This window comes from Pinus tabuliformis, chromosome X (assembly GCF_031772625.1).
Source record: "Pinus tabuliformis cultivar Carrire ecotype Pingquan chromosome X, CPIR1, whole genome shotgun sequence".
Classification (NCBI taxonomy): domain Eukaryota; kingdom Viridiplantae; phylum Streptophyta; class Pinopsida; order Pinales; family Pinaceae; genus Pinus; species Pinus tabuliformis.
This window is the reverse complement of record NC_142308.1, coordinates 230,498,362-230,514,877: the sequence shown is the minus strand read 5'-3', so window position 1 is coordinate 230,514,877 and position 16,516 is coordinate 230,498,362.

The window sequence follows — 16,516 nt, the reverse complement described above, 5'->3', positions numbered from 1 at the left end:
TTAACAATATTATTATTTTTTTATAAAATTGAAAATAACTTAAAACTCTTAATGTGTCAGGGGAGGGGGATGGAGTGCAGTGCAATTGGACCGTGTAAGGGAAAAAAAAAACCTTAAATTTTGGAAAAGAAGAATAGCCTTTGGCTTGAAATCCATGGTAAAAGAGTTAAAGGCCAAGTTGGGTTTAGGAGATATCATTTAACTCTTGAACATCTTGTTACTCTTAGGATAATTATAGAGAAATGCCATAATAATAAAATTGATCTCTCATGTGGTTTTCTTGAATTTAGAAAATCCTTTGACACCATTCCTAGAACAAATTTATGGAAGGTACTAGAAGAGATAATGGTTCATGTTGAGTTGAGGGTTGTTGTGACAAAGATATATGATAATGTTATTGCTAAGCTTAAAGCCATTGAGGGTCAGTGAAAAGAAATTAAATGCAATATTTGAGCCAGACAAGGGTGCACCTTATCCCCTACCCGTTTTGGTAGATACATTTATAAGCTAGAAGAGTGTTTGGATGATGCAAGGTGTGTTGGCCCCATGCTCACTAGTATGGTCATAACTCTTCTCCTTAATACTAAAGATATTATTATTTTGGCAAGGAACCATTAGGATCTTGGAAAGCAACTTAAAAGGCTCCAAGATGGATATGATTGTAAAAACCACCAAAACTAAAGTCATGATAATTAAATCCAAAATAATCACCTATGATATTTGACTTATGAGAACAATTTCTTGGAGGAAATTCCTTTATACAAATACCTGGGAATTAAAATCCATCATAAGCGCAATTGGAATTATAGCATTGATAAAAGGATAAATGAAAGTTTAAAAACTTACTATGGGCTTAAAAAAAATTGAAAGTTGGCAGATCTTTGGATTTGAGATAAAAAGAAACTCCTCTCCAAGACTCTTGTCACTCATGTTATTTTATATGGATGCAAAGCTTGGGGTTGCATTATATCCAAAGAGTCATGGAGGAATATTGAATAAATCCAAAAGAGGTATATAACCTACAACCTCAAGATTAAATTAACTACTCCCTACCCTATCCTTTTTATTGAAGAAAAAATTTCCCATATTAAAAACATGGCAATGACTAGGTTTCTTATGTATAAGAAGAAGTTATATAACATGGATGTTGTTAAACACAACTATGGTGAAGATCTAAGATATGAAGGATCAGCCTTGAATGCACTATTATTCACAACGATACATATTTATACAACTTTATTGACCCTTGGTTTCATATTCCAAGTGGTCTCTTGGAATCCCTTTGATTGTTCAGCTTCCGCACCAACCCTTAGAGGATTAGGCGTCCAACATTCCGCCCCTTAACCGAAGGGGTATGTATGAGTCCAAGAAGAGAGTTATAATACACAATGTGAAAAAATATTCATCACAACACTAGGATGAATGTTCTCTCTGAAATGTTTGTACAACGGGGTGGCTTAAGGATGACCGACAACACTGGAATGCTTAGTGCAATTCCTAGAACTCTTCCAAATCTAGAAAGAAGCTAAAATATTATACTAGAGGAAGTGTCCCTAATGATTTGTAGAGGGAAACCTTTAACCTGGAAAATAGAGGTCTACAACCTACGATAGTTTAAGGATGACCACCAAATCTAGTATTCTTAATGCAATTCATGGAACTCTTCCAAAACTAGCAAGAAGCCGAAGTCTTCTGCTAGAGGAAGTGTCCCAAATTCTTTGAAGAGGGAGAATATCAACCTGAAAAGGGAAGTATCAACCCTACATAGATGGTTTAAGGGTGACCACCAACCAAGGGCATGCTCAGGGGAATCTTTGTCTCTGGTTATAACTCTGAATATGGTATGGTAGGTTGTGTCTCAGGCTCGCTTGATGAGGCTTTGAAACTTGTAGATGACCATCATTCCCCCCTATCAGATACAAGGTGAGATGATGGAGAAAAATCAACTACAAGATTGTTCAATACTCTAGACAAGTTCTAACATATGACTGAAATATCTTCTTGGCTCTTGAAGTCCATTGCCAAGAAGAGATCAATCTAAGGTGAATCTTTGTTCCTGCAGGAGGTTTGTTTTTCAAGCATATGTTTGAAGAATGAGTGGTTTTATGCAAGTGCTCACATGGATGAAGATCAAAACAATGATCTTTCATATGGACAAATCGGTCACAATGTTGGCATTTAACATTTTTCCATGGCTACTGGGGAAGAGGAGCAAGATCTAAAATAGCTGAAGATGAACTCTCATAAAAAATCGAGCACTCTGAAACTAGATGGGCTTTGAATAATCTGGAATATGAAAGGACACATCCTTGTCATATCCAAGACCAATTTTGTGCTTATTTTGGAGAAGCTCTTCCTGAGTTATGATGATGGGCTCGGGAAGTGAAGATTGAATTTCTGCATCTGCGTGAAAATTTGCTTCTGAAATGGGCACTTGATCTGAATCAACCTCAACTTTAATACTTGATGACTTGTTGGATGCTAATAGATCTGAACCTGTTTTTGTTCAAAATGTTGTCTTTCCTGTAACTCATCTTGTTGTATATGTGATTCAAGTTGCATAAAATCAATCTTCTCTTATGTATGTTGCAAGCATGTTTGAATGTCAAAACTAGTTTTCTTGCTAATGTTGATTGTTCTTTCAGTAGTTGGCATAAGAGTTCTTAATAACTCTAATAAATTATCAATTCAAGCCATTAAAAAAGGAACTATCTACTGACAATGGTTCCAAAGATATTTCAATTTTGAAAAGTCAAATGTTTAATCTCTACCTTTTCTTTTCAATAATATGAACAAAATTCTTGATACCTTAAAAATCCCAATCCAATGAAATATGTACAAATGGTAATACTTCAATATCTTATGACAATATTTCAATATAAAATTCCCAATTCATATACTATACCACAAACTTCACATATACTATCACATATGATATATCACACAAATATTCCCTTCATACCATATACCATATGACCAACGCACATGATATATGACACTCATATTCCCTTCATACCATATACCATATGACCAACGCACAACATGAACATAGTATAGAATGTATTATAGATACCATTGGAACAAAATAGCCATGCATCAAAATTTAGGAGTCTTCAACACACTATTCAAGGTAGGTTGCAAGTCTCATGTGCCATAGTTCAACATGCACATTTCAAGCACACAAATAAAACACACTATTCATATTATAAATGGTCTTCAAAACATAATATACACCATTCAATTTACCACAGGAGGTATTACCAGCAAAGTTTTACCACGGGGATGATCGAGTTATATGTTATATAAACAGAACAGAGTGTATTGACTGGATAGGCAGTTTGGAGGAAACCGAGGTGATGAAGGTGAACGGGCTGAGGATGAGGCCATGGAGCCATGAGAAACCAAACAACCAAGAATCTATCAGTTTCAGGATATGGATAGGAGTGGAGCAGTGGTATGCGGAGGGGTGACAATCGCGGAGGTGAAAAATATGAGGCTCCTGATGATGATGATGTCGATATTGATTTCAAGGGGAAAGAAATGCAACATGAGGTTTCTTGATCTTGTTTGACAGTGTGGTTCAATGGAGGGGTCTTGCCTCTCTGCGATCTCTCTGCATGTGATATGATACCTAAGAGAGGGATTGCAGGTTACGCCTTCCAATACTATCAAAAAACATGCAGGTGTCCTCCTTGGTGTTGCCTTCCAGAATTTCGACGACATATGACTCCAAGACCACAATCCAAGTGCGGGCAGACTCTGTGAACTCGTTCAACGTGATCGTCGAATGGTAGTTGGGGAGTGTTACGATATAACTGCAACTAGGGTTCAATTGTCAACAACTTTCAATCCTCCATAGATTTCAATCCACAATGTTAACGTTCACTCCTCCACAACTTTCAAACTCAAACGAGATAACATACCAACACTTTGGAAACACATTTAATGTGTCTACATTTCTAGTGTTTGTTCGAAGGTAGATCAGAGCAAAGGCAATTCTATTGTCCATGTTTTCATGTGTTTACTCAATTTGAAACCCCTTTGAATCCTTTTACTCTCAGCAAATTATATCGCAACCACTAACTTGCAAGACATTTCAAATGCCCTATGAAGTTCTCTTATGTTTTGGAAGAGCTTCTTTGAGGAAACCACTATAACAAATGGAACGTAACTCACAGAGATGGACCTCTAATATCATGTCAGGGAAGACATATGCATATAGGTGTTTTCTGCAAGCACCACAAAGAAAATAAACCGCTCCAGACTTACAAAGAACTCAATAGGATTGTAGAGAAACACTCAAAATAGCCTACTCATTCATCAGACATACCTTCAAAGTGGAAGTATTATTAGGGTTATAAAAGACTACAAATAAGGGTAGTGGAAGCATTATTAGGGTCAGAAAAGACTACAAATGAGGGTATAGGTGTTACTGGAAAGGCCTGACCCACTTACATTAAATGGACTTTGGCAGAAAATTGAAACACTAATAGGCTATAGCACGGAAAAGTTAGTTTGCAAGAATAACACAAATTGAAAAAAATGAAGGTACTTCTGACCATTGAGGACTCTTAGTCTACACCATGAAACTAGTGCCTCAAATTAACTAGAGAAGTAATACGCATGCTCTAATACTGTGTTAAACAAAACTATGACAAAGACAAAATATATGAAGGATTATCCTTGAATGCATTATTATTCACAATGATATATATTTATACAAGTCTAGTGACCCTTCGTTTCACATTCCAAGTGGTCTCTTGGACTCCCTTTGACTGTTAAGCTTCCACAGCAACCCTTATAGGATTAGGTGTCCAATAAATGCCAAGAGGTTTCCCAAAATTGCCAAAACTCCCACCTTCAACTCAAGTGAGGGTGGAAAAGGATGCCTAGTCTTGGATAGAACATTGGTAGATAAAGGAGAAGATCATCTTTCATAATTCAAATAATATTTAAAATATTTTTAGTTCCAAATTTAAGAAGAAATTATGGGGAAATAAAGAGTTGGAGGGAAAAAAGAAAACTATGATATTATAAGAAGGCGATCAATTCCAATCTTGAAAACAAAATTTTTATCTCTATTTTGATTAGTTTTAAGAAGAAAATTAACATTGTCAAGGTTAGAACTAATTCTCATGAGCTTCATAATGAAACTGCATGTTGGTCAATTCCCGAAACACCATGGGATGAAAGAGTTTGTCACCTATGTGATCTTAGGAGAGTTGAAGTTGAAAAATACATCTCTCTTAGATTGTCCATATTATACTCACATTCAATATAATTTCCAAAATACCTATCACACTTTTATTGAGAAGAGTTTTCAGCGAAAATCACATCATAATTCATTTGTCGACGTGTTTTGAACCAACGAGTGTGGTTCATCGTCAGGACAAGTTGAAGAACCAGATCATGGCTGCATGTTAAATAGAGAGAGCAGATCATCCAATGGCTATATTTGACTAGGAAACGACTATATTTGACTGGGAAACTAGATTGGACCAAGGGATAGGGACAGGGAAAAAAGATAATTAGTTAATTAATTTGTAAGTTAGTTTTGTTATATTTATTACCATATTTGAATAAAGGTAATTGTTTGTATTTAACTATCAAGAGTATGAATTAATAACCTATTAATAGGCCTTTTTTATTATTAAAACTATATAAATAAATAATTAGTTAATTAATTTATAAGTTAGTTTTGTTATATTTATTACCATATTTGAGTAAAAGTAATTGTTTGTATTTAACTACCAAGATCAATAACCTATTAATAGATTTTTTTTAAACTATCTAAATAAATAAAAACTTATATCATTAATATTATAAGAAAAATAATAAAAGTTTATTAAATGGATAACTTATTCAGTTAGTTAAATAGATTATGCATTTAATAAACTTTTATTATTTTTCTTATAATATTAATGATATAAGTTTTTATTTATTTAGATAGTTAAAAAAAAAAATGTCCATTAATAGGAACGATATTGGTAGTTGAATACAAACAATTACTTTATTCAATTATGGTAATAAATATAACAAAACTAACTTAAAAATAATTAACTAATTATTTATTTATATAGTTTTAATAATAAAAAAGGCCTATTAATAGGTAATTGATTCATACTCTTGATAGTTAAATACAAACATTACCTTTATTCAAATATGGTAATAAATATAACAAAACTAACTTACAAATTAATTAACTAATTATATTTTTGCCCTGTCCCTACCCCTTGGTCCAATCTAGTTGCCCTGTCAAATATAGCCATTTCCTAGTTAAATATAGCCATTGGATCATCTTCTCTCTCTATTTAACATGCAGTCATGATGTGGTTCTTCAACTTGTCCTGACGATGAACCACACTCGTTGGTTCAAAACCCGTCGACAAATGAATTATGATGTGATTTTCGCTGAAAACTCTTCTCAATAAACTTGATATGGATCACACAAGATTTAATTCAACAATTACATACCTATCACACTACCAACCTTCTTGACATTTTAACTTAGAAAAATTATGGTGATTTGAAAGTGCTTCTATTACTTCTTTTTTAGCATAGAAATAAAATGTTAAACAATTATAGTTAATCTCTTACCTTCTTAGGTCTTGACCATATAGGCCTTAGTGAATGTTAATCATCATAAATATTATCATAATGGTATGTTTTCAATGTTTGTGTGAGAGAGAGAGATAAAACTCTGAAAATTTTGAAATATTTAATTTTAAAGTTTTTAGAGTTTATGTTAAATTTGATTTGAAATTTAATTTCAAATATAAAGAAATGCATCTTATATTCCTATTATTAGTTCATTTATATAAGTCCTCATATTCATGTAATTTTAAAATTAATTATTCTTAAAATCATAATTGGATATATATATATAATTGGTGATGTTTATAACTTATATGGTAATATATTTATGCGGTTATAATTTAGATATTGTCCTATAACATTATATTTAAAAATAGTAAAATAATACTTTAACAAATTAAAGAAAAAATAGAAATAACAGAAAAATATTTCAATACCTATTATAAATAAAATACTTCAATTTTCAAAATTAATTTTACATTAATTTTATATAGATAAATAAAGTAATTGAAAGCAAAAAGAATCTAATTTGTCAAAAGATGTACATATTTCAAATATTATGGGAATTTTGAGATAAAAAATTGGCCTCAAAATGAAAAATACACTAACAAAACAAACTTGAAAAGAACCAATAAAATTCAAGAGTGTGATGTCATCCCAAGAGTAAATTTTTTTGAGGGAAAAGAATAAAACTACCTTTTCTAATTGAATTTTTGACTTATCTCTTTATAAGTTTACTCAAACTTTAAATGTGAGCAATCTTTGAATATAGAATTAGATTTTGCATCCATCAAGTGTGTACTGTGCATAGTTGTTAGTAGGTCCACACTAAAAAAAATATAATATATCAAAAAATGTGTTTGAAAGAAGCACATTTTTTCATGTATTTTGTACTTTTCTTGGTGTAAGTCTACTAAACAATATGCAGAGTGGGAACTCATTGGGTTGTTATAACCATGGAGATAACTCCTAAACATAAATAATCATTGCCAAGGACTTCATTCAAAACATAGATGAAAACCTTAAAGATTGGTTGAAGATAAGCTGTTAATAAGTGCAATGAAAATGTCGCTCAGAGATTTAATACGTATGACCACAATGGTCAATTGGGTTCCAAACCTCATAATTAAGTATGATGGAAAGAAGTAAAATAAGATGAAATGGGGTTTTAATAACTTGAGCAAAATGAATTCAAGTTTTCAACCTTGAGAATGAAATAGTTAATGGAACTAGAAAACAAAGAATGTGCGAATATATTTCCTGGAAATGAGGGATCACTTATTATGGTACATTAATTTAAATTACAAATACCATTTGAAACAAAAGGCAACATTGGCAAATCTACAATTTAAATTTCAAAATTTGCTATTACATACATCAATTCCAGTGGAAGAAAAACACAACATGAAACAATAAAGACATAAAGAATTAGGAAAATACATATGTTGCAACCTTCCTCAAAATTAGGAATCAAACTAGTTTTCATTTACTGGTCTAGATCACTGTGCAGTTATCAGAACTCCCAAAAACTCTAAACCCCTATTTCATTCTCATTTTTTATTTTTATTTTCCCCCAAAGCTAACTATCTAATTCTATTACGAATCTGATTATGTTTTACGATTATAAAATTGTTCCATTATAAAAGGGGGTTTTCAAAATAATAATACTCAGTTGTTAGCTTTCTGATAACTTGTGATAAATTATTTTAATAATTTTTAATATTATATATATATATATATATATCTATATATATATATATATATATATATATATATATATATATATATATATATATATAGATAATATTAAATCATCCATTTTCCTAAAGTTAAGTCACGCCCCAACTTTATAATATATGAAAATTTGGGTTTATCTATCTATCTATCTATATATATGTGTGTGTGTGTGTGTGGGGGGGGGGAGGGGTTGGAAGAATATGCAGGCAAGGAAAAAAAATTCTTAGTGTTTTGAGGCCCCTTCTCCCTAATTTTGAAAATTGGGAGGGAGGGAGGGAAGCGGTGGGGGCGGGATAGTGGGGTTCTTAATTTATTCTAGATCATTAATCTTCCACAGGCAGTTTTGGAAAAGATCCAAATGAGGGACCCCTCATGTTGTTGATTTGGGCATTTAATATTCTGGGTCATTAATCTAGTTGTTTCAAGAATAAAAGATAATATGTGGCAGTCATTTTGCAAAAACTTGACGTATACCCTTGAGAAGAACCGATAAAATATCTCATTGTTTTCAAAATTTCTCAAATATTCCCACAAAAAAATCAATTGTGGTCATTCTGCAAAAAACCCATGTCGCAGATTTTTAAAATTCGCGTTTAATTGTCCAGAAAAAATACCTGAAATTAATTGTCTAAAGACCCCTAATAAAATTGACCAGAGGTTGACCAAAATCTGCACATCCTTTTATTGAACAAGGCAGGGGTACACTACAATCACCTTTAATTGAATTGAATTTAGGCTCCTCTTCTACAACATCAGATGTCAGATCTACACCCATGACCACTACATGTACATTGACAACCTAAATTCTTTTCTTTTAGTTTTTTTCTTTGTCAGAGCTTTTTATCATATCCCTTTCACTTCAAATATCCTTTCTTTGTTGATTCGATCTCCAAGCGTAGGACTTTTAAATTCCATGATTTGATCTGCCACATGCTATTTAATTTACAATATAGGATTTGAAATTCTAAGGCATACAAGCTTGATATTTGTAAGTTGGCATGATCATGATGAAGGACACCAAGAGGGCTTTACGTTGTGTATGATGAAGATTTGAAAATCAAATGGTTATAATAGAGCTCTATTAGGGAACAAATATTTTATAATGAATGAAAATAAATGACATAAAATTTATCGATTTAGTGATCTGAGCTGTAACTTCAACCAATAATATCAAAGACTTGGTCTCACTGCTTTCATGAACATTTTTTTATTTCAAAAACGCTCAATTAATCCTCTATGCAAGTGGATGTAGCTTCTGTTATTAAGGCCATCCCACTAAAATAAATAAAAGACACTTTTTCCCACAACTGGGAAAATTTTCTCTATAGCTAGAGCCTAATGAAACAAAAATGATATCTCTTTGATCAAAATAGCATTAAGGAATTCATCCTAATTCCCTTACTCTATGCCTGTTATTGAGTTCTTGTTTACCTTTAATTGGTTTTCTTTTCTTACTAAATTGTCATTTGAACCCAATTTCGGATTGCCATTCATAATTACGTTACTAGCCACTTTGGTAGTATCCGATGAACCTTACAAACTTGAAGAATATGTGAAGATGAAACATTGCATTGCTTTTCCATATATCTATAACTTGGTCAGAATTCAAAAAACTTCCTATAGAATATAAAAACACAAAACACTTTATGCACAATATCAGTCACGGGAGTGTGATTCTTTGCCTACATTTGTGAAAGAGAGAGTAAGCCTTGGGGATGCTAAGCCAAAGTTATTGGCCAACTTGGATCATTCCCTGACTCGCCACATGGTATAAATAATCTAGTTCCATAACAAGGCATCTGTGGAGGCCCAACAAATGTTGACCATCCTGATGCCAAAACAACTATAGTTGGATAAGACATTGGACACTGTACAATACCTATAAATAAAGGATGAATTCTTTCAATAGCTCCATGTTGAGGCATCACAGGAATTGAAAACACTCCCAATGTTGGGACTATATTTTAGTGCTTAAATTTTTTTAGATCCTTCCTTACAAAATAAAGGGTATTGACTAGAGTATTCCCATTTAATTGTTAACCAACTAGTTAAGGTGTTATTGGCAAAGATGAAGGATGTGGAATGTTGGTGCATGATGATGATAAATCATGGGGCTTCTTAGGCTGCATTATGAAAATTATAATAATGATCATTTTTCTGGTTGAGGAGCAAATTAGACTTTCTGTTGTATCCACATTGTTCCCTTGCATAGCTAGAAATGACCCTGCAACAAGAGAATTCTCGAAAGGATCTACTATAATCATCAGGATGATCCAATAAGATAACTCACCCAAAAACCATTATGCATGAAGAGCCTTTGATTTTTAATAATAAAAATAGGCCTCATAAGGCTTCCATATTCTGAGAAAATTTGGGTCTTATTCTGCTTCTTGCCTTTTTTTTTCAACTGTTAATTTTGGTTCCTTGCTAGATTTTGCTTTAAGAAAATATTCAACATTTTAGATTTGCAAAATTTTGCTACAAAATTGACTTCAATGGGGAACAATGTCTCCTTTTGAGGCACTCATAACCATAGAGAAGGTGCCTTTATTGTTGGGCCATGGAGTCAAATTTTGAAACTGCTTCAATTAGCTTTGAGAATTCTGAAATTTGAAGCTTGTCTGAAGCCTTTATTCCCTGGAACTATGTTCCTTATTCAAAAACAAAAACACTGAAATGAAAATAATTGTATATTATAAAATAAATTCTCATAAAGTGAGTTTATTAATGTACAACGTCCTTACTATAAAAAAAACTCCACTTATCTCAGTCAAGTGAAATCAGATTACAAATGACACCATGACAACCTTTGGGTGCTTGATTTTATACTAGCTCTCTTTTTGAGTGTTTACAAGAAAACTAGAAATAAATAGGGGGAATTGACCAATAGGAGTTCGTACATACCGAGAAAAATAAATCAACTGTGAAAAGGATATCATCTCTAAACTTCTTAAATACTCCATATATTTTGTTATAGGATTATCAAAAACATGAGAAAATGTACTATCTTTATTAGCAAGTTTTTGTATTAGCAACATGTTCTCAGAAACTTCAACATTTTCTTTTAATTCTATAACAAATTGTTGATGTATATCATAAAAAAAAAATTAACTAAAATTTCTTTTGACGAGCTCAATATATCTTCTTCTGCAAGGCATCCATAGTTAAAATAATATGTATCATTCTTATTACTTCATTCTTAAACATTGGGCTCTTTATGAAAATGTTGCTTAATAATGACCTATAAAATGTGACAATGTGCATATGACTAGATTCTTGAAAGTCTCTTACCTTTAATTCAGGAGCATCACTTTCTTCTTCCCTACAAAAAACTTCTTCATCAACTTCCTCTTCTTGTATGGTAGTCCATGACCTAACTTGTTGTTGTCTTGAAATGCCCACTTGCTGATTTTCTCCTAGACATTTTCGTATGGATAAATATGCTTGAAGATCTATACCCATATCTTCATATGAATCATATGAGTCATAAGAAAGAACACCTTCAAAATTCACAAAGTAAGACTTATGATGATTAATGTGCAGCTCAATAATTTCTTCATTTTCTTGATCGTAGAGTGGTGGTTCCTAATCCAAATCTAAAACTTTATCATTTTCAACACTCTCTTTATTAATTTTAAAGAACCTCAGTAGGTATTTTGTTTATGGAGCTTCTAAGGATGCTTCATCTTTATCTCTAATTTCTTGAAGTTCATTTTCGTAAGCTTCTTCAACAACATCTTTAGTAATTTCTTTACAAAAACAATAATGAGCTTTGGAAGGATTTTACAAATTAATATGCTCATAGTAGTCTTAAAAAAGAAATTCTTGTGCATAGAACTTTTTTCAAAAAGAATTGAATGTTGCATGGAAAATATTCAAAGAAGGAATACTTGAATGAAGCAGAGATCTATACCAAACCTAAGAAACTTGCTCCAAATAATAAATGAACAACTTCATTTTTTACATCTTGATGGATGATACCTTGTTGGTTTATGCATCTGTGAAAATCTATGAGGTATTGAACCAGAATTTCATCCTCATTACCTCTGGATCTTGGAAGATAGGAATTTCATGAAATAAAGACACATAATTGGGATAACTAGATATAACAGAGAAATCCAATGTGACAAACATGTTGGCTAAAAATGGAGGAATTTCCATTTAAAACCTAGAAAAGTAAAAATTCCCAAAGTGAACTCACCAGGTGAAGATATACAACCAAGTAATGATTTTTGTCACCCCAAAAAATCAACTCTAAAATTTTATTAAAACTAGGGAAAATTTCTTCAACTCCATTCCAGGAAACAACTCCAATTCGACATTGTAACCCTGGAGACAACTCTTGGCGACCAGGAGTTAGTGCCTAAGAAATGATTAAAAAATTGATGAAAATTTTAAAGATTGGTTGGAGATAAACTATTAATAAGTGCAATGAAAAATTCACTCAGAGATTGATTGATTATGACTAGAGTGGCCAACTTTGGGGGTTTCCAACCTCATAATTAAGTATGATGGAACGAAGAAAAATAAGAGGAAGTAGGTGTGGCATCCCTTGGTTAATATTTCTATCTTGTAAATTATTTTAATTATTTTAAGTGGCTAAGAGAGGGACAAAAATTCCATTACTTGAGGAAGAGTAGGAGGTGAGAATGCAGAGGCGACAACATCCAAAGTCATTGTTGTAAGCTCTGGAGGAAATTTTATAAACTAGAAGGAGATCCCTCTTTAAGGTTGGTTGGGAATAAGCATAAAATGTAGAGTAGTGGCTTGCCTTTGGGGAGGAAGGCACAGTGGCCTAGTGGCATTCTGGTTATGTTATGCATTCGTTGAAGTCTTCTATGTGAAATCACTCCACCTCAAGCTTTGGAATTTGGCTCAAGGGTGAAAACTACAGGTAATAGTGGTTGTAGCTTGTCTATGGTTGGGTGGAGAGTTGAAGTGCCACTCTCAGTTGGAACAGTTCAACACCGTATAAGTTAAGCATTTCTTATGCTCTTTATTCACAATGAAAATAGGTGCACATTTCTTTGAAATGGTGCCATTGTTGTATGAGACATGATGTGTATTATTATTGTTTACACAATTTCCTATAATGTGAATTGAAATTGCTCTTAAAAGGTGTTGGAATGATGTGATAAGTTCATGCTAAGGAGCCGGTTATAGTTATGGTGCTAAAAAAAAGGCATATTCCAACAACGTGTGTGTGCCTTGGTTATCTTTAATATAAACTAACATGAAATCTCTTTCACACTTACAATGACATAAGCTTGATTTTATTACAATATTTTATTTACATTTATGAGTAGGAATAATGGGGATTCCTCACTCTCTAGCCATAATGGTCTATTTACTATATATGGTTGCTTTCAAGGGTCTTCCAATGAATAATGCCTAGGTTCTTAGGTCTACATGTTCATGGCCTCAAGGCTCCCACATGAATAAGCCCTTCATGTCTATGTTGTTGATGAGATTGCCTCATATGCCTTGATAAATTGGTTTCATGTTTCCTAGATTTTGGCATGTAATGGCATCTATGTTTGGTACACGAAGAGAAATGTTTTCTCATTGTTAAGTAATTCACCATGCATGTTCTTGGTGTTGTGATAATAATAACATTTGGGTTCTTCCACTCTGGTTAGGTTTATACTCAATAGGTGTAACTTGTAATGATGTTAAATTGTATGCATGAATGTGTGGTTTAGGCATGTGAATCAAATTGGGAATGAGACTCGTGTTCATCTATGGAATGTCGATCTCCTCTAGAATTTGTAAGCATGCTATGGTTTCTTGTTTTCTGCCATGAGCTTGTATGTTGGTTACTATTAACTAAAAAAAAATGGCATGTAGATATCTGAATAGGTATGAGTCTTTAATTGCTTAAGAATCTTATTGAAATTAAATGGAAAAGTCCCTATCATGTCTATTATGCCACCAAAAGAGTTTTCATTTAATTTTTGGTTTAATATATCTAATCTTAGGAGAGATATATCGAAAGTGAGTAGTATAAACCTTAATGTCGATGGTCGAGTTCTATCACAAGTCAAAATGATTACAAAACCACCATAGCCTAGACATAGTCAAGTGCTTTCATAATGCAAAAACAGGCGGGAAACCTTAGATCATAAACCTTAGCCTCGTACTCGTTTCCCATGATCGTGGTGAGATTTATTGGGCTACATGGAGGTTGGATTGATGGTCAGGTCAGTGGAAGATAGCATAACAAACCGCTAAAGTTGAGTGAGAGAGATCGATGGCTTGGAAGGAGCTTGGGATGACATGTAGAGGGTGAAGAATGGTTGGTGCAAGGAATTAAATGAACATGATCCATGGACCCATCAGAAGGGTGCAAAGGTATAGAGGAGTGGACCCAACAGGATGCATCACCGAAGGTTAAATCCCTTGAATATCAAGGGAGAGCACGTGAAGGGAGCGATGGGGTGATAAGGCCCAGGACATCATGGAGTAGTCAAAAACGTGGAGAAGGTTGGGATGAGTTAGAGCCCACACATTAGATGATGAGAGGGACAAAGGGAAAATCAGATAATTAGTGCACATCATTGAAAAGACTCGGGTAGTGTCCATGCAGATAAAGGAAATGGCACGCAGTTAACAAGAGCATCTCCTTCCTAGGGTTCGTCTCTTGGAGGTACTCTTTGCACATCAATTATAGAAGAGTTGGGATGAATCAATGTCGAAATGATATGTCCCTAGAGGGCCCCACACTCATTTTCCTTCTTTGCATCACATACATGTTAATGTGGTGAACCCTCGATGGGATTAATATGAGGCTACTGTGAATGGGGCAGTAGTCATATATATATATATATATATATATAGATATATATATATATATATATATATATATATATATATATATATATATATATGTATATATATATATATCTGCACCTTTATAGGTGAGGACCCAAGCCATGGACGGGTTAGCATCTAGTGCACCAATGCCAAATGGTGGGGAGGAGGTGGCTAGTTAGGATAGCCACGTGGGAGGTTAATGATATGGTGCTAACTGATTCAACCAATTTCAAACTATCATATCTCTCAATATGGGGGTTAGATTAAAATTTATATTGCCGGAATCATCTCGATGAGAGGAATTCAACTGTCATCTATTTAATGTTTTGAATAAGTTGAAAAAGATCAAAATTTTTGGACCCTATTTCCATGATGGCACCTTGGATCTTAGGTCAGCATAGTAACCATCCTCCTCCTAATTGATGTTTGGGATGGATTAGTAGGGGTATGTTACATGGTGGTACCAGAGCATCTAGTTTCAACACTTGGACTAGACGGGCTCAATCATGGACAAGTGATGATAGGGTTCCTGTAAAAGGTTTCATGCTTATTCTTAGAAAATTGACAGAACAATGTTTAGGTGTTAAAATTCAGTTTGTGACTAACTGACTGTATGCATGTTTAACATGCTTACCTTATGATTTAATTATGTAGCATGGTACTAATGCATGGATCCTTGGATCTAGGGAGGAGCTCAATTATGAGTGTAATAACTAAATGCGAGCATGATGGTGTCTTACTCATAGCATTTGATTTGTATTGCACATTAACTGCAATGATGTTTGACATGTTATTTTGATAAATGCCTTGGAAATGCATGAGCTTGATAGCTTTCACCTTGAAGGTCTAGACAACTAATGGTTGTGACCTTGGATATTTGTCATTTTCTTTAATTTTGCAGAAATTTTTGATGGTGGTGAGTATACTTATTTGTAGCATACCATCGCTACTAATTGAGTGATGTGATCTTGCATCCTTGGAATAAATGTGCATGTGAATGTCCCTTAGATATGAGGGATGTGGTGGAAATCCCTGTGTTGTGTTAGGCTGAGTAGCATGGCTTGTTTCTAATTAAATGAAGTTATATGTATATGGATCTATTGCTTGGGATGGGGAAGTCCCATTTCCTGAGTGGTATATAGAAAATAATAGTGGTGGAGGTTGACTATTTATTTATGATGATTGTGGTTATTATGTTTTCGTTATGAATTATTGTCTTCGTGGTCAATGCCTCCGTTATTGAGGAAGGGTGTTTGAAATACAATGATGACTGGTTGAATCTTGTAAAGGTTGTTATCTCACTATGAGTTAGAGCATCCATGCTCAATACCTGAATTAGATGAGTTCAAAGGAAAGGGCTTTGTGTAGGCCT